The sequence below is a fragment of the Sceloporus undulatus genome, chromosome 6 (assembly GCF_019175285.1).
Source record: "Sceloporus undulatus isolate JIND9_A2432 ecotype Alabama chromosome 6, SceUnd_v1.1, whole genome shotgun sequence".
Taxonomy (NCBI): Eukaryota; Metazoa; Chordata; class Lepidosauria; order Squamata; family Phrynosomatidae; genus Sceloporus; species Sceloporus undulatus.
Window position 1 is genome coordinate 107,249,477 of NC_056527.1, and position 26,806 is coordinate 107,276,282.

At 38.0% G+C, this 26,806-nt stretch overlaps 1 protein-coding gene across 1 annotated transcript in view; it reads left to right on the top strand.

Moving 5' to 3' along the window:
- The first annotated feature begins 8,982 nt into the window (after positions 1 to 8,982).
- The window catches only part of NTN5 (netrin 5), a 50,902-nt gene continuing 33,078 nt past the window's right edge, over positions 8,983 to 26,806 (top strand). Inside the window, exon 1 of the mRNA XM_042475714.1 lies at positions 8,983 to 9,233. The gene's annotated coding sequence lies outside the window, so the exon portion shown is untranslated. The remainder of the gene's footprint in view (positions 9,234 to 26,806) is intronic.

The window sequence follows — 26,806 nt, forward strand, 5'->3', positions numbered from 1 at the left end:
TTAAATAAGCCGACTGACCTCTTCTGTTTTAATGTCGAATGCAGGATGCAGTTGTGTATTATCAAATGCAAAATGCTGCCAATGCCACCACCCGGCTGCATCTCACCTGAAACCTGGCTAAAATCCGTGCTCAGATGGCAAATGTTCAAAGTCAGGAACTTCCCAACTTTGCAAATCGGCTTTCTGAGCACAGCTTGTAGCTGGATTTTAGGCTAGATGCAGCCAGGTGGCAGCATCGGTGGCATTTTCTGTGTGATAATACCTGGCTGCATCCCGCATTTGACTTTAAAACAGAAGAGGTAAGTAGGCTTATTTTAAAATGTAATAAGCTCCTAAGACTCACGGCCATCAAAATGGACATGGGAAATGAACCCTTGAATGTCTCAGTAATTTTGGGAAGAGAGAGAGAACCCTTGAGTTTGAAAAGTTGCATCTGGTGCTGGAAATTCACAGAAAATTAACTGGAACAGGAGATACATTGTTTGGGCATTTTAAAAAGAGTGAGAGAAGAACTGGCCCAAGGGTTGCTAAATCTCAAGGCTTGTTGCCAGTCCAGATGAGTCCTAAAATATCATCAGAAGATCAAGAGAGTGGGTTATACAGCAGAAGATGCTTTGTGAAATATTCAGGCCCCAAGGTATATAGGGTTTCACAGGTAAGAACCAGAACTTTGAACTAAGCCTGGAAGGGAATTGGCAGCCACCCTAGATGCTTCAGAATGATAAAACAGGAGGAAATAAAAAGCAAGCCTGTTTATAAGCAGACCTTCTGACGAATGGAGATGTCAAGGTCTAGCAATGACACTCTCTTTCCAAAGAGAAACATGGCCAGTTTTAGCTGTTCACTAAATCAAACACTGAACAATAAATTGAATTATTGTTCAGTTCTGTTTGTTTAAGAAGCAAGCCAGAAAGCTCAGCGGGCGAAGACTTTGCGAGTGTTCTGGAAAAAAATATTTTCACTTTTAAAGCAGAAGTCTGTAGGAGTGGTGAAACTGGCATAATCTCCATGGGGACTAGAAGAATTTTAGGCGGAGATGGATCAGTAACCTGGGACAATTCTCCATTATGATTAATTTTCTCTTTCCCCTTTCCATCCAAGTTTTTCTGACATGAGTTCACTCAACTGTAATAACAAATAGTCAAGTTTTTGGAAGACATCTGGTACATGCTACAGTCCTCAAATATGCAGTATTTATAAAGAAGGTGCTGGCTGTACTGGTCAGATTCTGACATAACTACAGAGCTCAGAAACACTTCTTTATTTGGGCGTTGCTGTTGTTGTTTTTGTGCACCTTCAAATCATTTCTGACTTATGACAACCTTAAGATGAATCTATCATAGAACTTTCTTGGCAAGTTTCTTCAGAGGGGGTTTGCCATTGCCATCTTTTGTGGTTGAGAGAGTGTGACTCACAGAGATGCAGCCGGGCGGTGGGTTTCATGGCTGAGCTGTATTTTGAGCCCTTGTTTCCAGAATCATAGTCCAATGCTCAAAACCACTATGCTATGGTGGCTCACTACCACTACCAAATTTTGGTAGGACATCCTGGGAGCTGTAGCTCAAACAACATAACTCCCTCAGAACATGGGGATTTGCTTTTGAAAAGTAATTTATTACTGTAGTGGTTTAAAAAGTAGCCAGGTGCTATTATTATTCACACTAGTGGGTATATTTACTTACTATTTTCCTATTACTTTTTGTTATTCTCTTTAAAAGAGGAAAAGTGCCTTTTTTAAAAAGAAAAAAAAAGTCCTGTCAAATCGGCTAGAAAAATAGCAAGAACCAGTTATTCATTACGCCGATGCTGTAACCACTTTGGAGGGTGGGGAAAATGTAATTTGGTTACAATCACATTACCAAATAAAAGCAAGTGAGGGTTATTCGGATGTTGTTGTTTTTAGTGCAACTGTGCAAATAATCTCACTCATGCATTTTGGTTTTGTTGTTCACACTATTTTTTAAAACTAGAACTGCATCTATGTACATTTCTGTGAATCTTGTTGCTCACACATGTCAGCGCTCTAATAAAGATGGAGTCGATGATACAGAAGTATTTAAAACATATTCATGGCATGCAGAATTTTATTCTGGTTTATCCCGGGTGTATTCATATCAGTTATTAACACAGCTGACAATGCAAATCTTTTAGGAAAACTAAGAGAAAAGCCTGAGATCGATTATCGTGGGTTAAGTGGATTTTTTGGCAACCCAGTGCAAAAAAACACACACAAAAAAAAACCTTACTTGAGTGCATTCAAAATGTATGTGAACAACAAAAATTTAGCCCACATTCTACAGGGATTATAACTACCGAGTTACAAACTGTGATTTGTTACACCCAAGTTCTATGTATTACTTGGGTCGTGAGGGACTGGCAAAATAAAAATTAAAATCCTGTCAAATTGCCTAGAAAAACAGCATGAACTGGTTATTTATTATGCCAGTATTGTAACCACTTTGGAGGGTGGGGGGAAATGTAGTTCGGTTACAATCTCATCATGAAAAAAGCAACTAGTTACAGAGAATTGGGTTCTTGTGACTTGTTACGTCCAAGTTCTATATCTGGCTTGGGCTGTGAGGGACTGGCAAAAAGAATAAAAATTAAAGTCCTGTCAAATTGGCTAGAAAAACAGCAAGAACCAGTTATTCATTACAGTGGTACCGTAATCACTTTGGAGAGTGGGGGAAGATGTACTGTATTTCGGTTACAATCTCATTACGAAAAAAGCAGTTAGTTACAGAGAAGTGTGCTTTTGTGACTTGTTACACCGAGGTTCTTTGAGTGGATTGGGCCATGATCCTGGCTCTCCCTATTCCCTCATCCCCCCAATTGCCCCCCCAGCTGACCCAGAGGGGTCAGCTCCCCAAAGGGTTTTGCTCTCTCTCTCCACTTTGCCCTCCCACCCGCCATGCCTCATAATCTTGCAGATTCCAGGACTGTGTCACCCTTTCATCGCATCTTGTATATCGGGGCTCTGGGACCACCTGGCCCTGTGGGGTCAGAATAACTGCGGTCACGGTCTGCTCTGCATTAATTAACCTTTGATCCTTAAGGGGGACCCGGGGGAGGAGAGGCGGGGAGCTTCATAAAAACAACAGGGGAGATTAACCACAAACCAGTCACTTCACTTTCAAGACTTTTTGGACAGCTGGGGGGAAAAGGAGCCCATCAGACATGTAGCAGGGGCTGGTGGAAGGGGGAAATGCAATTTGGGAGCTGGTGGGGAGGACATTTCAGTCTGGAAACGTATGTATGTATGTACAGTTGGCCCTCCTTATCCATGGATTCTTTTTCCACAAATTCGAGCATCCACAGCTTGAAAATAGATTTTTAAAAAACATAAATTCCAAATAGCAAACCATGATTTTGCCATTTGACATAAAGGACACAATTTTACTATTCAAAGATATAGCCGTGTTTGTCTGTAGAATCAGTATGTAGAGAGATCTTGTAGCACCTTTGAGACTAACTAAGAAAGAAATTGGCAGCATGAGCTTTCGTAGACTTCAGTCTACTTCCTCAAATGCACAGTTTTACTGTGACACTGTATTTATTGGGACTTGAGTATCCACGGATTTTGCTATCCACAGGGGTCCCTGGAACCAAACCCCAGTGGATAACAAGGGCCCACTGTACTATTACTGTGTGCCTTCAAGTTGTTTCCAACTTATGGTGACCCTAAGGTGAATCCATCATGGGGTTTTCTTGGCATGTTTGTTCAGAGGAGGTTTGCCATTTCCTCCCCCTAAGGCTGAGACACTGTGACTTGCACAAGGTCACCTAGTGGGTTTCATGGGCAAGCGGGGAATCAAACCAGATCTACAGAGTCATAGTCCAACACTCAAATCACTATGGCACACCGGTTCCATATGTATGTATATGTATATAGCTGGCAACTGATGTGGAGAAAACCAGTTTGCCCTGCTCTTGTGCGTTTAATAGCAGCGTGAGTAGGAGAAAACAAAGGATGACATTTTTTCATAGCTGGAAGATACATTTTATCTGCTCACATCTGCCTTTAAGAGAACCCAACAACTATTGGCATAGTGCTTTGACCGTTGGACTATGACCATAGTTTGAATTCCACTCAGCCATGAAAACCCACTGGGGGATCCTGGGCAAGCCACATTCTCTCATCTTCAGGGGAGGGCAATGGCAAACCCCTTCTGAATAAATCTTGCCAAGAAATCCCTTGATAAGTTTGCCTTAGGGTCGCCATAAGTCAGAAATGACTTGAAGGTACACGACAACAAGAAAAACTGTTTGGGAAATTGGCAACTGCAATTCACAAATCCAAATTACAATATTTGGGTCATTGGCACAGTTTAGAAATTGATCTTAAAATGTGATATGAATTGCCATAAGGTTCAAACTATTTGAAGGTTACATCTTGAAACCCAGGGTCAGTCTCAGTAAGAGTAGACCTACTGAATCAATGGAATTTACAGAAAAGTTGATTTTCCCAGTAACTCAACTTTTATGTAAATCCCATTGATTCAGTGAGTCTAGTCTATTTGTAATTTGTAAGACCTGTATTTAGGTCTGTGATATGAACATATTCATACCGTATCCACAGAATGCATTAAATCAAAATATGAATGGTTAGTACTCTGACATTGAACACCCACCTTCTTGGGCCAAAGAAACTAATTACTGAACATTTGTCTTCTGTTTATATCTATCATGGATATTTGCAAAAATGATTGTACTGTTCCTACTCTACCCAGATTTTTAGTCACGTATAAACAGCCTAGATTCTTTTTATTATTGTTCTTCTAGTTATATTATATGTTTCTTGCATGCTGCCTTGTGAGATCTTACCAATCTTTTAAACAAATGCATATATTGTATATTACAGCATCAGCATCCTATCTGTGTTCATTCAGAAATAAAAGTGATATTCATCAGTAGGATTAACTCTCATAAGGGTGTGTAGGAAACTAAGATAGTAGTCTTGGAATGGAATCCTATATATATCTACTAAAAATAAACTGAATTGGTGTAAGCCCACTGAGCGAGACAGTGTGATGTAGTGGTTTGAGCATTAGACTGACTCTGGAGAACAGGGTTCGAATCCCCAATCAGCCATGAAATTCACTTGGTGACCCTGGGCACCCTCTCAGACTCAGAAGATGAAAATGGCAAACACCCTCTGAAAGAAACTTGCCAAGAAAGCCTCATAATAGAGTTGCGTTAGGGTCACCATAAATCGGAAATGACTTGAAGGCACACAACAACAACAACAGCAACAACAACAGCAACAACAACATGCCCTCTGAATTAATAGGGTTTACCCAAGCGTTGTTTTACCAAGTTACCACTGAGTTAATCGTAGTTGGGATTAATAATGGGATTTAGGTCGATATTATAGTTTTATTCATATCATATGATATGTAATGAGTCCATGAAATGAACAGATGAATGGACTTATCTCCAAACAAATGTGTATAATCTTCCATTGCTATTTACCATTTTTGAACTCCTGATTTTCATTTTGGTTTCACATTAACTTTCCTCCATATGAACTATATTGTGATATAAATTGCTTCAAACTATTTTGTTGATTATTTAAATATAATCAAAACTATATAGTTAAACTTGCATATTAAAAAAAACCCAAAAAATCCAGCCCTCAATTTGGTTTCTGTTTTGAGGATATTGAAATAAAAGCTTGAAACGTTTAATAAACTAATTTAACATCCACCTTAAACAACACTTAGAATTGGTGGAAGAAAGTTTCAGAATGAACTAAGTACTCTAGAATATTCCCTGCTACAGTAACAAACCTTAACCAAAATTCAGCTACATCTGTCCTTATTTCCATTTTTCCTTATTCTTTTGTTTATTTATTAGGGCAAATACCCTACTAAATATAGCAGCACTGAGAGCATCTAACAATAAATGCATGAAAACAAATTTAAAAATAAAACAAAACAAAACTGAATATCATATTTTGGGGAAAGTTGTATATAGCATATTATTATTCTTATTATTAATATATATAGATTAATAATAATAATAATTGTTTCAGTGGGAACAAAGATTTAAATGCTATACTGGTGATGTGCCAGTTAAGCATTATGAGTACAAATATCAATTATGTGGAAAGCATTATCAACTTTAATTATCTCTGGCTGCAAGGAAAAATTACTATAAGAAAAATATATATTTAAAACAATAAAATGATGACTAAAGGAGGTAAGTGCAAAAATAACAGTTTGTAAATATGGCAAGAGTAAGAAAACTGTATGCATTTTTGCACATTTTCTCTAATGTGCTTATTTTTATATGCACTTTCCTTAGCATGTACAATTTTTAGAAAGGTCTTTCTATAACATAATGTATCTCTGCCTGTACTTTCCCTTGATATATGTATCTTTGTGTGTGATTTCCCTAGATATATGGATTTTGTTTAAAGTGTGAATTGGATTTTTTTAAAAAACTAAAAAAAACAAGATTGCAGTGCACTTATGTATTCTTATACCCTTAAAGCTTCAAAATGTCAGAACTGAGTAGACTTATATTTTTAAAAAGCTCTCCCCCCCCCCCCCCCCACCCCTGCAAGGTTCCTACAAGGATTATTAAAAAAAATTATGTTTGCTTTTCAATGCTTTTTTTGTACTGGAGGAAGGGAGGTATTTTGTCTGTGAGGATTGCTGCAATGTACCTTTAAGCCAAAGGCTGGAAGGGCTGGGGACTGGAGTTCTCAGCAGTGTTGCCAACATGCCTTGAAGATATTCCCCGGAATGTTTTGCCAAAATCCAAAATCCCCAGAATTCCCCAATTATTATTATTATTATTATTATTATTATTATTCAGTCAAAATCCCCAGAAAGAAATTAATTAAATTCCCTGAATTCTGGGGAATTCCCCGGAAATTGGCAACACTGGATCTCAGCATCACCCAGGTAGCTTTGAAAAGTTACTTTTTTGTACTAGCCCTCCCAGAATCCATGCTGGCTGTAGAATCCTGGGAGCTGTATAAAAAAGTAATTTTTTCCAATCTCTGATTTAAAAGAAATGCAATAGTCCTCTCTGAATTAAGTGATAACCTTGTTGCCTGTTCTTAATCTCCAGTCCAGGCTATGAGTTGTTTGGTGTATGCTCATCCATCTCCTTTGGGTGAAACTCATCACATTGTCTGTAGTGTATTCCGTGTCCCTTCTTGCATATAAACTCTGGCTGGCGTGTGAGCAGGGTTTTTTGTGGGGGGGTTTTACACTGGTGACAGGCCTCTGCCAATTCTTGTTGCCGTGTAAACTCTCCCTCCCACTTCGAAGTTGCAATGCAAAATGGGTTAACATGAAGAAGAGATAATAGCTCAGGCTTTTAAAAACAGTTTCTTTCCCCTAAACACTTAACTCAAATAGGTTTTTATGGTTGTACAAATGAGACTTACGGCATAAACTGCACCTAAGTCAGATTAAATCTTGCTTCCGGTAACAAACAATCTTCTGCATTGTTTTTAAATAGAAATGTATTCTGGTTGGATCCCCTTGTAACCGAGGCTGAAAGGCAGGCCTGAAAAGCTGAATATAGACAATGCTGTCTACCACAATCGCTTCAATACCTGGCAACCCTCTTGTATCCACTGTCTCAGGAAAGCAATAAAAACAGAACATCCCCAAGCCTCTAATGCAAAGCATGCCCTGAATATTTTGCTGCCTGAAGCAGGACAGCAAATGGCACCCTCCGATCTAAGCCAATGTGTCTGTTAGCCAAAGCCACACAGGTTATTTTGCTTCATGGGGCAAGAAAGTCCAAAAGCATCCCCCTCCTGGGAAGTAAAAAATAAAATAACAAAGTAAATAACAATTTGCTGTCCTTTTCAGACACTCAAAATATGTTCCTCTGGTATCCGCAATATTTGGTGCAATGGTCGAACCAATCTTGCCTCGCTTCAGCAGATCACAGGTTGTCCTCGTCTTGGCTGAAAGACGTTATCATTTCTGAACTAAAATAATTACTGGAAAGGTGACTTTCCCCTTCTGTACTTGTGGCAAAATCTACCTGTCTAATACAATTATATCTCGCAGGCCACCAATCACTGGGGTACCCAGGGTGACAAACAGAAAGATAGATGTCATAGTAATATGCCCCCTGGTCCCTGAGTATCTGTCTAGAAGGCAAACCTGCCTGAGGCTCACTCCTGCCATCCTTCCAGGTCTCAATTAAACAAAACAGGTTGGCTTTTTCAATTGCACCTATACCGTGCACAAGAGCTATTTTATTTTACATTAATCTGTCTTTAAAAAGCAGCAGACCGGAGGGAAGAGCTGTGGAGATGATTGTGCAAATGGACACACCAGAAGATGAGAATGCCTTTAAAGATGCTTTTAAATGTCTACGTTCTAAAGTCAGAAGAGGTCTTTAAATGCCTGAATTCCAATTCCCCCCAGCTGCCTGGTCTCCATCATATCTCCCTCTGACCACGAACTCTGTTGTGCTGACCACTGATTCCACAAAAATAGGTGAATGGACGTACAAGCCACAGTATTCGAGCTTCTCATCTCTTCTCTTTCACCTTCTTCCTTAAAGGTTTTAAAAAAAAATCCAAACCCTCTCAAATCCTAAACACAAATACACACAAAGATTTCTTTCTTCTGTGTGTATTTCTTGGCTCTCGTTTTTCCTTGAACGTTGACGTAACTGTGGCGTGTCCAATTGGTGTTTGTTTTGTGGTATATGCATGGTTCCACTTGTGTGGATGCCCGCCCCCATCTCTGTCTTTCTCCCTCTTGCACCGCTTGCCCACCTGTCCGGATGTGTTTGGGCATCTGTCTTGTCAGAGGGTTTGCCCCCTCTCCTTGACACACTGTTCATCACTGTCGGAGCCCACTCCTTCAGGCTGGTGCCATTTGGGAATGCAGCAACCTCAGATCAAAGCTCCAGAGTTCTGGAAAGCTCTTTTGCCACCCGTGGCTCAGGGTTCCATGACTGGATAAGAAACCTGACTATCCAAGCTTGCCTAGTTCAGTAATGCTTCAACAGATCATTGGAAGCTCTGTTACCCCTTCCCCATCCGTGGATCCAATCTAACTCAACAGGGGTGACCGTCTGCCATTTACCCAAGGGCTTGTAAAACTCGCCAAACTTCCTCATAAACTCCTAGCAAAGAGGGTTTCATTTTTAAGAAACTCCAGCCCGGCTCATATCGGATTCCAGGAACCTCAGTGGAGAGAGTGGTGGACGCGGTCTCCAGAAGCGGCTGTCAGGGGGGCGGAAAAAAGGTTGGTTGGTTTGCTATCATTGCTGTATTGTGTCATTGTGTTATTCTATCACATCGTTTCTCTGCACTCTTTTCCCTGATGCATGATAAATTCTAGCACAGCCTGTGAAAGCAGCCAAAACTGGAAAATATGATCAGAGAAATATTAGAGGCGGCAAAATCTGCAGCATTCGTATGGAGACATTATCTGCATTATTTCGGCCTTACCAATGTTTTGTAGTATAATGGTGGATAAATAATACCCTGGATAGCAAAGGGAGCAGAATGCAGACACAGTTATTCAAGAGCAGGATGTGTGACACCAAAAGTCTGCAATGCTTACACTGCAGCATTCTCCAAATGAAGCTGTAATACCTCAGCTGAGGCAGGCAAGGAAAATTTGATAGAGATTAGCGATCGAGACAGCTAATGTCCTGGTGCTTATATTACTAAATATATCCATATTTACAGGAGACATTTGGTAATAAAATGTGTAAGAGATACAGGGAAATGTGAGTGGTTTTGTAGCAAATGGCTCATTTGTTGTTTATGTTTTTGGGCTTGGTGACTATTTTGTGGGGAACTAGAGCTGCTTTTCAGGGTTTGCAAAAATATACAAGGCAGGGGAGAAAGTTCCCTTGTTGTATGAGTCTCAAAACCCACAAATTTTCCATCTTCTGTTCCTCTGTTTGCCTGAAGACATGGGGGGGGGCCACCCTTGAATTGTCTCAAATGATGTACTGACATTATTGTGACCTTCCATATAATGTTTTGTGAGATTAGCACACCTTACAAAATGCACATGAGCTAGTCTGAATATTTTGCAAACATTAATAATAAGTACAGCTATGGTAATGTTACACTAATGTTAGCTGTGTAAAGAAAAAAACAGTTTATGTACAATGGATTCTACATTGCCTCAGACACAAACACGCTACTGTCATTTATGTATATATTTCAATAATTTGAGGAGAGGTTATATTTTCCCTAAATAGCTGTAGGTTTTGAGGAGAAGAATAAAATCTTGTGTATTTTCTTTGCCCATGGGAATGGAGCTGAAAACACATTGAGAATTCACAATTTCCTCAGTTTGGAAAAAGGTCCTTGACTTTTTGGAAATCCTCTCTCTTCTCTCAGAATCGGAGTCATGGATGTTGGGTGCTCACTAAAGTGAAGTGAGATGAAAATGCAATGTTCCCTCCACCACTACACACAAAATAATACTCTGAGGAGAATTTGTCTCTTCAAAATAAAATATCCTCCAACCCACTCTAATTGCTGCTTGTAGACAAGCTATTATTACTATTATTATGGAATAATGGCTTCTTCATAGGTTATGTAGTGAAGCACTTGGGTATAATATTTTCCTGCTCTTCTTTTACAAGTAGCTACAGTACATATGAGATGTGCAACAGCAGGTGCTTTATTTTAATAGTGAAGAGGACAGGTAGATTAACAGCATGTTTATGAAGAAAAAAGTCTCATTGAGTTCAATGACAGTTGTTCCCAAGTAAATATGTATAGGACTGAGGCCTAAATGCTATAAGTCTCTAAATCCAAGCTAGAATTGAAATGCCCAATATAATGAAAAAAGGACATTGAAACAAGGGTTAAGAAATTGAAACACAATTCAAGGACTCCGGGGGTGAACATCAAGATTTCGTTCATTATTTCCACCCAACACCCCCCGGTGAGGTGAAAGGCTGTGTTTCCTTAGTGAGTCTGGACATAAAAGGTGAGATGATAACCATCCCCATGAAATCTGGTATTTTGTATGCCTTAGTAAACTGTTTCTGAAGTTGAAGGCTTTCACAGCTGGCAGCCATAGTTTTCTGTGGGTTTTTCGGGCTTTGTGGCCATGTTCTGGAAGAGTTTATTCCTGACATTTCAGTAGCATCTGTGGCTGTCATCTTCAGAAAATGGTGGCATGGAAGTGAGTGGGGTATATATACTATGTGACCCTTGGTTGAGAAGAAGTGATTTACATGTCAATCTGGAGATTATCACATGGAGGAGCAAAGTGGATTGCTCCTGTCCTTAACCTGTGGTATTCATATGATCAGGGGGAAGATTATCACACCCCTGTGCGCTTATCTCGTTTTTCTTCTGTCCATAAAGAATAATGGATCTGTCATATCCGTTAATACCAAATGGGTCCATTACTCTTTATGGATGGGAGATGAATGAGATAAGTATGGGGGGGGGTTTTTCCCCCCCCCCCGATCACTAAAATGCCACAGGTTAAGGTCAGGAGCAATCCGCTTTGCCCCCATCTGATAATCTCCTGTGTGTTGGTGTGAGCCTTCATAAGCTGTTTTAGATATCATCATAGGTGATAATATCTAAACAAATTGCTATTTTAAGGTCAATGAGAAACAGAGGAGTTTATCAGACAAGGGAAATTGGAAGTATAATCCAATGGCAATCCGAATGCAATCATGGGGTTTAACGTTATTGCGTGATAGACTACCACACGCAATTTCGGACAATGGGAAGTCAGTCCAAACACAATCATGGGGTTTCACATTATTGTGTGAGAGGTGATCACATGCAATTTCGGGCAATGGCAAGCTATTTTTGGGCAATGGGAAGTCAGTTCGAACGCAATTTGAATTCACATAAATTCGCTGAACTAGCAAATTCACATGAATGCGTTCTGGCCCCACTTCTTTTCATTTGAAACTAAGAGAAATTTCTTCTGTGTGATAAATTCCATAGTAAGAAGCTAATTCTCCTAAATATTCTTGCTTTATGCCATGATATGGTGTGATGATTTCAGCATTGGATTATGACTCTGGAGACCACCCCTTGGCCATGGAAACCCATTGGGTGCCCTTGGATGTGTTAACACACTCTCAGCCACAGAAAACCCTGTGATAGGTTTGCCTTAGGGTTGCCATAAGTCAGAAAAGACTTGAAGGCACACAACAACAACATCTGGAGCACTAGACAGTGCTAAGCTTATTAATCATTATTTCTTTATTTCTCTATATCACCACCAGAGGTTTCAGATAAGCCTTTCTATTGTCATTTAACAAACAGCTGATCCATGATGGGAGGATGACATGTCCAAGACAATGACAATGGCTATGGAAGTATTTGAACTCTCCTCTCATACTTCTTACAATCTATCCCCTCATGTATGCCAATATTTTTAAAACACTGTTAACACCAAGGAGTCCTCAGGTCCCTTGGATACTAATCAGAAGAAGATCCTCTATGAGGAGAATAATACTGACAAGCTATTCTTTTCCACCACAGCCAGTGCTCCTCTATAATGTGTAGCTTCAAGAGAGTGGCATGTGCATGTTTCTAGGATATATTCTCAATTCACGCAGGCTGAGAGTAAGGCTCAACAGGCTTCAGTAAAGCTCAAAAGCCAGATCCCTGTGCATTAATGCCCAAGATAGAAAGTATCCCAGAATTCTTTGCAATACACCAGGGTTCACCATCAGAGAAATTAGTTTACAAAGGATTCCTTTGAAGTTAACTGTTTGAAAACTACTGCGGCAAACTGCCCTGCTCTCGCACGTCTTCCCCCATCTTCTTTGCAGTATAATTACTATAGTTAATTTTCAAAGGCTATACTTTGATTCAAATGCGGTTTTGCTATTAAAGTAAAGGTACCTCACACACAAAGGATTGGAGACAGTGTAGTCTACAAATGCCTGCTCAAAAGCTGAGTACAAAGGAAGGTTAATTTGAAGTAAATAGCTATAGGATTGTGAGTGAAGCACAATCATATGCATGTTTACTCAAAAAAATAAATATGTTCCACTGAATTCATTGAAAGCTTCGCCCAGGTAAGTGTGTTTAGGATTGAAACTTTAAAAGGTAATATATGTTCTTTTGGTTAAACATTACATTAGAAAAAAATATAAAATTGACAATATTTTCTTCGAAAACAAAATTTACCTAAACAACTGCAGTGTGCGTGAAATGGCCTTTGCATCCATGTACATACGCATGCACACTAGAGGGAGGATATACTCCTTTCCAATCGAGAGAATCGGTTTCTGGATATTCTGGGGAAATAACAGCTCCAGAGAACTGTCAGTTCTATTTACACACTGATAAATTTTTATTCTCATTTAAATTGTGCACAAAATGAATATGGTATTGTGCCATCCTAGAGGAGACTCATATCATCAGTTAATAAACGCACTTATGTTTATTTTGTTTTCAGAGGTGACTACTGTAAGACATTTTCAATATTTATTTTGGCTTCCCCTTTAATATGGAACAGCAAAGTGTGAAGCTGAGACACACAGAGCAGCTATTATGTGCACTTATATCCACATTTGTTTTTACAAAAACACTCAAAGCTAATCATGGATTTCAGAAAAGGAGAAGATAGCAGTTTGATTTCTCCCTTTTATATCGGTGTGTGTTTTTATTCCTAGTTCCAAACATACTTAGTAGAAAATTCTCCCATGAATTTTCATGGGATTTGTTTCCCAGTACTGTATGTGTATTTTAGACAGCAATTCTCAGCTATTTTACCCAAGTGTTTTATCTAGTTAACCTAAAATAACAGGAACTGTATGTTTTCTCCATTTACCAGCAGTGTATAGCACTGGGCATTAGGATTTAAGATTAATTCCATTGAATGGATCTGGATATAATTATATTTAAAGTAGATTACTGAAATAACTAAATTATAGCTAAATTCAATGGGTCTGCTTTAAGTGTGACTAATTTATGTTTTACTATACATTTTGCTTTAAATAGCTCTACGAGGTTTTAAAAAATGTATTTTAAAATTTCTCTATAAAATGTGTTACATATTTATGAGCGGCTCAACAGCAACTACATAATCTGTCACAGATTTAAAATACTTAAAAATATTTTTCAAATGGATGAGAGGATTTTCTGCTATACAGTATGTAGTTTTTAAAAAATAGAATGGATTTCTGGTTATTACCTTTCTCCAGCAAATCTCAGGCCTCTCTTTGACATCATTAATTCTTGAAGAATTTGGGAGTGTAGGGGAAAAAAATCAGTCCCATTTCCCTTAAAAGCCAAATTAGATTATGTTTTGGAATTTATCAAAAGTAAACCATGGATAGAGCCTGACAGACACACATTGGACACAATTCAGGCAACATTTAGCATTTTGAAGTGTTGGCTTCAGTGGAAAAGACTGAGATATCCACTTAAATTGTGTAGAAAATGAATATTTTCATAACAGAATGACACTTTGTTCTGATTAGAAATGTATGAAACTGTGCAGGATGCTTGCTTGTCTTTCCATTGATTGGGGCCCTTTGGTTTCAGTGAGAAAGTTTAAGATCATGTCAGTATAGGAGCTTGTCCTGGGATGGAAGGCACAGGAAATATTTGCCAACGCTGCTGTTTCTTTGCCAAATATTGTCTGCATTATTAAAATTATAAACATTAATAATATTGATAAAATTTAAATGCAAGAGATAAATTAGTACAGTGCTTCCTCGGGTTACGAAATTAATTCGTTCCGCGGCCGCTTTCGTAACCCGAAAAGCCTTCGTAAGCCGAAATGCCATAGGCGCTAATGGGGAAAAGCCGCGATTCCGTGCGAAAAAGCCGAAAAAAGCACCAAAATTTTTTTCGTAACCCGAGTAAACATTCGTAACCCGGAACAATTAAATCCTATGGGATTTTTTCGTATCCCGGAAATTTCGTAACCTGGGTATTTCGTATCCCGAGGTACCACTGTATATTGTTTTAAAGCACCTTAAAGATTAAGTAGGGGTTGTTTCTTTGGTTTACTCATAGGGTGAACTGGAAAATGCATTAAATTAGGAGCAATAAGCGTGCAATAATAGTAGAGACAGTAAAGCCCAAGGCAAGGTTTGCAAAGGAACAAAACCGGAAACTTAGCTTAAGAGTCAAGGGGCAGTAATCCATTTTAAGTAATTCTCTCTGTTAGAGAAATCTTTCAGTTAGTAGTCATATGTATCATAATTGAAATGTGACACCAAAAATAACTTAATAATAAAAATAGCATAGAAGTCCCTGCATCACACAACTTATTATTTAATGGAGGGTGACAGAATGTCATACTGTGCTTTGGCAGCTAGGGATACAAGTCCTCAATGCACTTGCGGATGAACAGATCCTAATGATACTAATCAAAAGAGGTTGTACCACCTTCATGTCAAACTATAGGATATACCGAGCATGTATTTAGAAGAAATGCTCCTTCAAGAAATGAAAGATGTCAGTTTGTCACACACATATGTAGGGGCCAGTCACACTTAGGTTTTTTGTATGGAGAGATTCACATCTGTGAATCAATTCAAAACCGATTCACCATTCTCACTACATTTTAAGGCAGCAAATCGCTCCATGACATTTAAATCCAGTCTGAAGTTCTCATTCGCTATCGTTCCAGATCAAAATGGAGGTGCCTCCATTTCCTGAATGGTGGCTGCATGATCCAAATCGATCCGGTAGCTTACTCACACTATGGGAGATGTGGATCACTGTGGTTCTTAAAAAAAGAACCGCTAAGGGATCCAGTGCCAAATGCACCAGTTTAAATAGGCTTTTGGTTGCCACCATCACCATCCACAAAGTGCACCGAGTACAATCAGTGCAAGTCTGAACGACAGGGAAATAACTCGGTTTCCAAATGGGGTTATTTCATAGTGTGAATGGAGCCATAGTGGAGTCTCCTTCTTTATAGGCTTTTAAACAGGACATCTGTTGGGGATACTTTGATTGTGTATTCCTGCATGGCAGGGGGTTGGACTGGATGACCCTTGCAGTCTCTGCCAGCTCTATGATTCTATGCTTTCTTTTCTGACTAGTTTTCTGACTGATTAAACAAAGCCTTAATTTGCAAGTCTCATACCTTATGCACCAGTATGTTCACTGCTTGAGAGAAAAGATGTTAATTAGAAGGAAAATGAATTCCTCTTAACATCTAGTTTGACCCACAGCTCATATTTTTTTGTGGTAAGAAAAATAATTGGGAAAGTGGTAGAAAGATGTGTCTTTTACAAATGAACAAAGCTTTCAAATTTTACATTTGGGACTAAACTGGCCGAGCCAGAATGGCCATTAGAACCATTTTCACGAGAATATGGAAAAAGGAACGCCTATGCATATCGTCTGGGACGCGGGCAAAGCGATCTTTAAGGGATTATTAATGCAACAGGAAAAAAGGAAGAAGAGAGAAAAACGGGAAAAAGATAAAGATCTGTTTGAAAGATTGAAAATGAAGGAGCAAGAGGCTAAAAGTAAGCCAGGAGATGAGGTAGTGATTAATGAAATGCAATTGATTCAAAACAAGATTAATGAAAATATAGTACAGGAAATGATAGATAAAATTAAATTTAGTAAATATAATGAATTTGAAAAAGCTAATAAAGTTGGAAGATGGCTGGCTCTGAAATTGAAAAAGAAAAAAGAGAAGAAATTAATATCGAATTTGAAAAAAGGAGAAGTTCTGATTACACATCAGGACAAATTAAAGGAAGTGATTAGAAATTATTACGAGAATCTTTACAAGAAAAATGAATCATCTCAAGAATTGAGGGTTAATATAAGAGAGTATATAAAAGATAAAATTGGGGTTGGTATATCAGAATTTCAGGCTCACAACCTAAACGAACCAGTTACTGTGGAAGAATTAGAAAATGCAATAAAAAAGATCAAGGAGGAGAAAGCCCCTGGTCCTGATGGGCTGTCAGGAAAATTTTATAAGACTTTTAAAGAAGAATTAATACCCCCCCCCCCTATTAAAGACCATAAATGGTATAGATTGGGGATTGTACCCGGAATCCTGGCGTCAATCTGTAACAACGTTAATACAAAAAGAGGGCAAAGACCCCGAGTTAATAGAGAACTACCGTCCTATTTCGTTCTTGAATAGCGATTATAAGATTTTTACTACTATCCTTTCAGAAAGATTGAAAAAGATATTAACATCTATAATTAACACAGAGCAAGCAGGATTTCTACCAAAAAGGCATTTGAAGGATAATATCAGATTAATTGTTAACGTGATAGAGTTCTTTCAGATGCATAGAAGTAGAAAATTGGGGCTAGCATTTTTGGATATTGAAAAAGCATTCGATAGTGTAAACTGGGATTTTTTAGAAATCGCATTGGATGAATGGGGTATAAAGGGTAGATATAAGAACTGGATAATGAACATATATAATAAACAGACTACAAGTTATAGTAAATGGGGAAAAGACGAATTTAATTAATATTGAGAAAGGGACCCGCCAAGGTTGTCCACTGTCACCCTTGCTTTTTCTACTAGTAATTGAAATTCTTAATAACAAAATAAGGAAAGATGTCAGAATACAAGGATTGGAATTTTCGAAATATAAATTTAAGCTTCGTGCTTTTGCAGACGATTTGGTGATTATTCTAGAGAACCCAAAGAAATCAATTCAAATACTAGAAGAAGTTCTAGAGGAATTTAGCATATTATCAGGGCTTAGGGTGAATAAAAAGAAAACTGGGATTTTAACCAAAAATTTGTCCAGAAGAGAAAAAGAAGAATTTGGATCCTGTACACAGTTTCAGTTAATTGATAAAGTGAAATATTTAGGTATAACTTTGACAGAAAATAATCAAGACTTGTATAAAAACAATTATGTTCCGGTTTGGGAGAATATAAAGAAAGATCTAAAAAGATGGGGGAAACAAAGATTATCTTTGTTAGGAAAGATTGCAACAATCCAAATGAAAGTTCTCCCAAAAATGCTTTTTCTGTTTCAAACATTGCCGTTTGTAACAAATAAGATACCTTTCAAGATCTGGGAAAAGGATATTGTGAGATTTTTGTGGCAGGAAAAGAAACCTAGGGTTAAACTTAAAGTACTGCAGGACACCAAGCGTAGAGGAGGATTGGGATTACCCAATTTGGAATTGTACTATAATGCATGCGCCCTAAATTGGATTAGAGATTGGATTTCGTTGGAAGATGACAAGATGAATTTTATTGAAGGCTATGGTTTAAAGCTAGGTTGGCATGCATTTATTTGTTATGGAACAAATAAGGATAAAATGCAATTTAAACAACACTATATCAGGAACTCTCTGCTTCTTACTTGGAATAAATATAAAAAATTATTTTATAGAGGATTACCAAAATGGACCTCACCACAGGAGGCGTATCACAAAAAAGAAACTAAAGCAACAATAAAATGGCTGAGATATGAAGATTTATTAACAAGAGTAGGTAGTGTAGAGGTTCTAAAAGCTGAGGAGGATATAATAAAATTAGATTCCCACCTTATGTGGTTAAAATACTTACAAATTAGGGAAGAATGGAAGAGAGATAAGGACGAACTAGATAAAGAAGATATACAGTCTGATTTTGACAAGATTATTAGAGGTACTAGAATAAAATTAATCAAAAAAATTTATATATATCTGTTAAGTATTGAGATGTGGGACGAAACAGTGAAAACTAACATGGTAAGATGGGCACAGAATATTCAAAGAGATATACCTATGATCAGTTGGGAAAATGTATGGAAAAGAAATTTGCGTTTTACTACCTGTAATAATCTGAAAGAAAACTACTACAAGTTATTTTATAGGTGGTATTTGTCTCCAACCAGACTTGCTAGAATTGCTAAACATGGAAATCCTATTTGTTGGAAATGCGGTGAAAAAGGAGGTTCTTTTTACCATTTATGGTGGACGTGTAAGGCTGCTCAAAAATTTTGGAAGCAGATCCATAGACAAATAGTTGGTACTTTAAAGAAAAATATACCCTTGAGCCCAGAATTATTTTTGTTAAATATAACAGATGATATTCAGGATAATTTGATACAGGATGAGCAGAGTGTTTTATTATATATGATTACTTCGGCGCGGCTAAAATGGGCTCAGTATTGGAAATCGAATAAGACTCCAACAGTAAGAGAATGGGTGTTAAAGTTGAATGAATTGGCCACTCTAGATATGATTTCTATGTCTAAAAATAATAGAACCCAGCAACAGTACGAAGAGAAATGGGTTAAAGTTTCAGAATTATGGGAAAATCATAGTAAGAAATCTGGATAAAATAATACTAACCTCTCACTTTTTTTTATATGCATTTTCTTATGTATTGATATATTTATTTTTTTCTGCCCTGGTAATGTTTTTGAAACACTGTATATTGGTATCTGTATGGAGTATATGTACAGAAAACTTTCTCGAATATTTAAATAAACAAATAATAAAGGAAAGGGAAAAAAAGAAATGCTGTGGAACCATTCAGCCCTTCACTGTGTTATGCTGGCTGGAGAATTTTGTTATCTATAGTCCAGCTTTCCCAGGTTCTGCATTTTAACAAGCAAATTATGGATAATAACATATCAATAGGGTGAAACAGAGAAGGACGCTCAAGTGAACCTACAGAGTTTTGTCTCTTTCTTATAGGGCAGTTCCCTGTGATGTTCAGTTGTTTTCTAAAGCATTTCCTTTCCTGTTCGGTCTAAATTTGTACTTGGCTTTCCCTAGGGCTACAGGTTAATTAAGTAAATTTTTAGATTAATTGACTTTAAAAGGTGTCTGAGGCTAAGAAATTAATAACAGGTAATATTACTAGTATACTAGCATGGATGCAGAGACATGCATGCATACATAGTTTATATTGATGGAAGAGGGAGAGAAAGAGAGAGATTAAGGAATTTATTGCATGCACTTTTCAGCCCGATCTGCGCATGGGACAGGATTGGGCTGGAAAGGGGGGGAAACAGGTTCTATCACAGAAGTACACCTTCTCTGCCACCAAAGCTCTCCAGTATTTCACAGATAAAAAGCAGGACTCATGTACCAAGCAACATCAGAATGTGGTCAGGAAGGCAAAAGTCATTGATGAGGAAGAACACACAAACTAGGAGAGGCTGCAGCAGTTTGCTTTTGTCTGAGTCGACTGGGAAGAGCAAGAGTCTCCTCTCCCTGAGTTAATTCAGTACAAACTACTTTTGCATTTTGAACTCAGTTTTCAACAACTGAAATAAACTAAGGACAAAGGGGAAAAGTGGAAGGAGAAGAGAGAAACAGATATATTTTAAAAGTCGGAAGACAGCAGATTAATTGGGACTATCCCTGCCAGACTGGAACAGTTGGAGAGTATGCCTTTCTCCTTGTATAAATGGCAAACATAAATGAGGCAGCATCCCTGGCCACCATTTTAGATCCTCTACCCAATCTCAGATCTAACATCATTCCAGGGAATTATGTGGGATCACAGAATTGCTGCTATGAATATACAGTTAGAGTAGAAAATATTTGGAAAAAATTCTGCAAAGTGCCTTTCACAGATATTTTCCACAGAAAAAATACACTCTTGACATATTTTGGCTCAGCTCTAAAAAGTGCAGATGGCAAACACCAACTGCAGATGGCAAGCATTCTCCCTTCCATTTCACACAGGAGAGGTGCATCATGTGACACGATAACTGTCATATCTTTGCATTATTTAAACACAAATCGAGGGTGTTCTAGCTTCAGACCTATTGTTTTTGCACCATAGTTATGCTGATTTGATACAATAATCTTAAATTTAAATTGACTGCAGCCCTTAAGGTTTCTTTGCTGAAACAAAATCATGGCTGTTAATTAAAATGTGGATGTTACATAAAATATGTGAAGCATGTGGCAATCTGATCTATGTGCAGAACATGAGAAAGTTCCTGTGTATGTGAATTCTGCAAATCAAAGAAGTCAACATTACTGTTGTTTACTTTATGATGGATTGGGGCCAATTTTTGAGTAAATCAAGGCTTCTTTGTACATCTGCCAGAATCCGTACTTTCCAGATTTTAACAGATCAGACTCATTTTTTTACATTTTTATAACACAATTGCAAGTCTAATCCTCTTATTCAAATGTACTGGGAAGTGAATTCTACTTATTTCCATAAAATAGTAATTCTGCTTGCTATCATTGCAGTTCTAGGCCCAAATTGTCCATGTCAGTCGCACGTTATTATCGTTTGGCCCTGATTTTCTCTTTTACAAAATGCAGCTGTAACCTTTATCTGCAGGGTTTAGCACCGAACACATTTTTTTGCATTGAAAAACAATTACATTCGGATCAGAAAAGCAAATTCTGCACCTTAACTCATGCTTCTGCCTCAGATGTGTGATGTTTGGAGAAGAAAACAACATTCCTTCACAGAATACTCCTGGTGTGAATATTCTTCAAATACTATGCATTTTTCAAATATTTTCTTGTCGCAGAAAGCAACATGCTAAAATTATTCCCTGCTTTCTTTGAGAAGGAAATCAGGAAAGAAATACATCCCTAGATAGTAGCAACCTTTTTCTGCCAGGTGTTGTCTTCCTCCAGGATCACAGCCTCATAAATTTACTTTTTGAACCTCACTTTCTAGAATCCTGCAGCAGACATGGCCAGTGGTACTCTGTTTTTGTTTTTAAAGTAGCCTTCCTTAGCTATGGCCCCCATTTCCTCAGGGATAATCTCTTTGGGGCTGAATCATGAGCCAAATGTTCAACTGTTGTAGTTTTAGGACATTACTAAGATAAGAACATAGAACCAGAACTTGGTAAATTTTCTTTTTGGACTACAACTTCCATACTTCCACAGCCAGCACACCTATAGGCAATGTTGCACGGGAGATTTTGGAAGCTGCATGCCAAAACAAAACAAAATAAAAATTCCAGACTTTTCCAAAATCTGCCTTTTTTCCTATTAAGGGTCACTTTTTTCTCAAAGGTAATCCAATAGGAGCTGGAAACTGGTGGTGCATGGAACCAAACAAAACTCAGTAGGACCAGAGTCAACAGTGGGTTAGATATTCTGCTTTGCCTTCTCTTTTTCTACAGTGCCACCTCTTCTCTCTCTCCCTGTTTCTTTGAGCCTTTCTGCCATCCTTTTTTTTTTCTTTCCCTGCCTGTTACTCCTCACTTAGAGGACAACTGGGAAAAGTCAATTTGTTCTTGCACAGTCCAGAACTGGTCATTTACAGAGGGGCATCTTAGTCTGCTTAAGGTCAGACAAAAGCTGCATGCAGCCCAAGTGGCCCATGTCTCCAGTTGTGTTATAATGGTATATAGATGAAAAGGTGGTTTCATAGCTTCCCAGGTTGAAAATCTTCCCCAGCCCTCAAAAAAGCTTTTCACCTTATGAGAAAAAAGACAGAGTATATTCTGTAATTTCCACACATAGAACAACAGAGCAAAATGCAAGGTTAGAATCTGATAATCTCTGTCTTCCCCATGTCTCCATGAATATATTTTTGTAAAAGAAGAAAAATGGGAAATAAAATACATGATCCTTAAACTCAGAACTGTCACTAACATGTCTAAAGCTATTTTCTGCCTGCTGTAAGCTGTATTTCTTTATTCTGCAGCAACCTTGCCTGGAAATTCATATTAGCATTTCACTGTGAAAATATCATTTTGCACCTCTTGAGATTGGCACTAGGTTGAAGCTTATCTAGGCACAGAAACCCATACACTCCTGAGCTTGCAGTATGTTCCTGTGAAGAAAGAAAAATGCAGTACTAGCTATATGTTAGGAAGTCTCATAACTAAAAATATGTGTATTCGAAAAACATGCACAAAAATGTAATCTGTCGAAGGAGGGAAAAAGTAAAATGCATAAATTTAGAAAAATGAGTATCATGAGCAAAAGCAGGGGGCAGGAGGAAGGGGAAGCATTGCAACCTGACAGGAAACTGGGATTTAACCAGAATACTTGTTGACCTTTGAGAAAGATATTAGAAATGGAAGTGACAGATTTTTACATTCCTACCAGGAGTCATGATGGATCCACAAGTCCATATGATCATATATAATTTCCTGAGATGCAGAGAGATGGCTGACACCCCCTGAAAACATTACTTCTTGTCAGCTTATACTAGTTGAAGTTTATAAAAGGCATGATAGGAATGGAATAAGGATACAGTACTTGTTTCAAGAAATTTCACTTCTATAAATCAGGTTCATTAAGGCATCCGTAGATCCTCTGTAAGCATATGTTTAGGTTTACAAAAGTATTAGCCCACAATCATTTGTCCAACTATTAGGCAGTATGCAAATATTAGAATTTCCTTTTTTAAAGAAGAAATTTCCAGAAGTTACAAATTCTCTTCATAAATTTACATGCACTTTTGTGTGTATTGTCATATATATATTAAATGTTTAGGACAATCCAGCTTTTAAGAAAGGGAAAACTAAAAATGTCAAGAAATGTAAACTTTCCCTTCTCTAGGCACGATGCAAGTAACTTCCAAGGAAACATATCAATGGGACCATCCAGACTAATAGACAAGTCTCAGATTTTGTTCCTGTCCTTTCAGGGAAGCTGGTATAAACAAATCTCTGATCGTACTGGCAGCTGACAGAAAATGTTCTGGGATAAACAAAATGTGTATGGCTCTCTAAAATAAAATCAGAAAGTACAGACACAAAACCCAGGACTTTCTAGTCTTTGAAAGATTGTACCGTTAATTGATTTTCACCAGCAAGGTGTTGAAGGTGACTTAGTGGAGGGTGGAATAACTAAAATCATACATTTATAACCAATTTTTTTTTACCTTGAAGCCATTTCTGATTTATGACAGGTGAACCTATAATGGGGTTTTCTTGGCAAGATTTGTTCAGATGAAGCTTGCATTGCCTTCCCCTGAGGCTGAGAGAGTGTGACTTGCCCAAGATCACTCAGTGGGTTTACATGGCTGAGGTGGGAATTGAACCCTGGTCTCTAGAGTCACAGTCCAATACTCAAAGCACAATGCCACGCTGGCTCTCTTTATAACCAGTATAAATAATACAAAATACCCTACAGAACAGACAAAAAACCACAACAAATCAATACTGTATATACTCATGTATAAGTCTAGAAAGTTAGGTCAAAAATTGACCCAAAAAACTGAGTCGATTTATCCATGGGTCAATATAAGTACTGTATCTCAATTCTTATTTTTTAAAAAGGGAACCATCTCCTGGTGAAAAGCAAGAGTATAATCTCTCCTGGAACCACTGACCCCGATTACTCTTTCATCCATCTACCCTTAAGAGTAAGCACAAAGAGTTACGTCTTCTGGAATTCTGGAATTCTTTGGTCTTGTTTTCCTTTGCTTCATCCTTTAGTTCCTTTGCTACAGTCGGCCCTTCTTATACACGGATTTTTTATACATGGATTCAAGCATACACGGTTTGAAAATGTTCCAAAAAAGTATAAATTTACCTTGATTTTCCATTTTTTATTAGGGACACCATTTTGCTATGTCATTATATTTAATGGGACTTGAGCATACACGGATTTTGTTATACACGGGGGATCTTGGAACCAAACCCCAGTGTATAACAAGGATCCACTGTATATGCTCCTAAATTTTATCCTCGACTTATCCACGGGTCATCTCAAAATCCATAATTTTGGGCCCAAAACATGCTCTTGACTTATACATGAGGTTGACTTATAGTTTATATTTGGTACTTTTTATAGAAGAAAGTAGCAAAACCAGTATCAGTGGTATTGGGAAGTTTTTATAGATAAACCTTATGGATATAGATTCACTTGCTGTAGGAAGAAGTTCAAAGAAATAACTATTTTAGTGATTCTCAATTGTCAGCCTTGCAAATTTTTGGATTTTGGCTCCCAAAATCCCCTGATCATCAGTGAAGATGCCTGGGCTTGACATCCAGAAGATCTGAAGGATCATATGTTGAGAACCACTGAACTGGGTGTATCTCCCTGGGAAGAAGGTTTCAGTCGGGTGACACATACAGAAAGTCCTGGACCATGTCCCAACCAATCTCACGTCTGGTTGGGGCTCTGGCAGGAGGGATTTACAAGTGTCCAAATCTGCTCTTTGTGTGTTGTAACATCACTGTCCTGTTGTGGCATGTTGGGCAGGAATTGGTGTGCTTTTTATGAATGTCTGAGAAATAATTCGTGACTCAGGAAAATTAGGAAAAATCAGAGATGGTTCCAAAGCCTGTTGTAATTTGGGGTACTATTTAGCTTAATAGCCAGAGATTCTTCACAATTTGTGCTGTTTGAAGAATTAGATGGGCTGGGAATAAACAGAAGATTTGATTACTTAATCATTGTTCTTCTGAGAAGATATTTGTACTGCACCAGAGTGTAACCACTGGTGCTAATTAGAATTGTTTCGTTTTCCCTTCTAAATTAATCAGACATCCAACTGTTCTTGTTATTGGGCCATAACTAAGTTAGGAACATTGAAGAGCTTGGGAAAGTTATGTTTTGGACTACACCTCCCAGAATACCTCAGCCTGAGTCTGGGGGATTCTGTGACTTGTAGTCTAAAAGTACTTTTCCTAAACTCTTCATAGAACAGAATAGATTCCAGCCATTTTGTGACACACTCCATTTCTCTAGGGTTGCCAATGTTTCAGTATTTTACCTGGGTTATTTGGTGTTTTGGCCTTAAGTCTGCAATTAAAATACTATTGACTATTTTGTTTCTGAAAAGCAAGCTAATTGACTCAAGGGGAAGGATATTATAATTGCATCTTGCTTTGATGTTAGACTTAATGATCTACAATTTTAGATTGCTAGGAATTAAGTGCCCAAACTAAACAGAACACATATGAAATTGGAAACTGTGAAATTTTTAGAGCTTAGAAAAATTACTCTTGGCACTTCAGTTCATTTCTAGCATGAGGATGCTGGGGTCCCAAAAGGTGTTCTCCCAAGCTTTAGTGATAGTTTTTTAAAAGATATGGATAGAAGGGAAGAGGCAACTGAGGTGAAGGGGTCTTTACTTTTTTACCCCATGATGATCCCAGTTGAGATCAACTGTTCTCCTATGCCTCCTGTTTATATTCATAGGAACTTTTTTATTTACATTTGTTGATATTTTAAATATAATTTTACCAATTAGAAATTACAGAAATTTGTCATGTTTAGTTTTATTTATAAATGCAGCTCTTCTAAGTCAGGACTGATCTCTTATAGAACCAATAAAGAGATGCCACTTACATCCCACCTTCCTTTTATCTCAGAATTCAGTATGGCATATATGAAATGTCAGGTACCTGATCACTCCATGATCATTAATTCAGGAAGTCTTCTTTAGTTGGGGCTAAGGAGATTATCAGACAGGGTAAAAGCTGGGAGTAAAAGGCATACTTCCAGCATAATCACGCGCTCATCCAGGATTTATCCCATGAAGATCCAGGAATGTTCCAACAACTAATCATTCATGGGGAAGTCCCAGGAATGGTTTAGTTGCAGGATCATTCCTGCTTCTTTACAGGCTAAGTCCTGGATGAGTGCAACGTCACCTGAAAATCTTCAGTGCAATTGCATGATTATATTGAGAGTATGTCTTTTACTCCCGACTTTTTACCCTGTCTGATAATCGCCTAACATTAAGATCCAGGTCTAAGAGAGCAAGATAATGCAAGGCAGAAGGGCCCAGCATGTGGCCAGTTTCTGGTAAGAAGGGCTTGGAGCTGGATATCCAATGGCTGAAAAATTATTATGCTCCTTGCCGAGGTTATTATTTGACCCTGTCAAGAGCAGGGCTGGTTCCAGGCAACACTCAGCCCCTCCTGGGTTTAATTTGATGTAGCAGAAAAAGGAGATGACATGGAAATACACCCCTGGGAGCCAAGAATTATATAGCCTCAAAAGAGAGGAGTCAATGCCAAA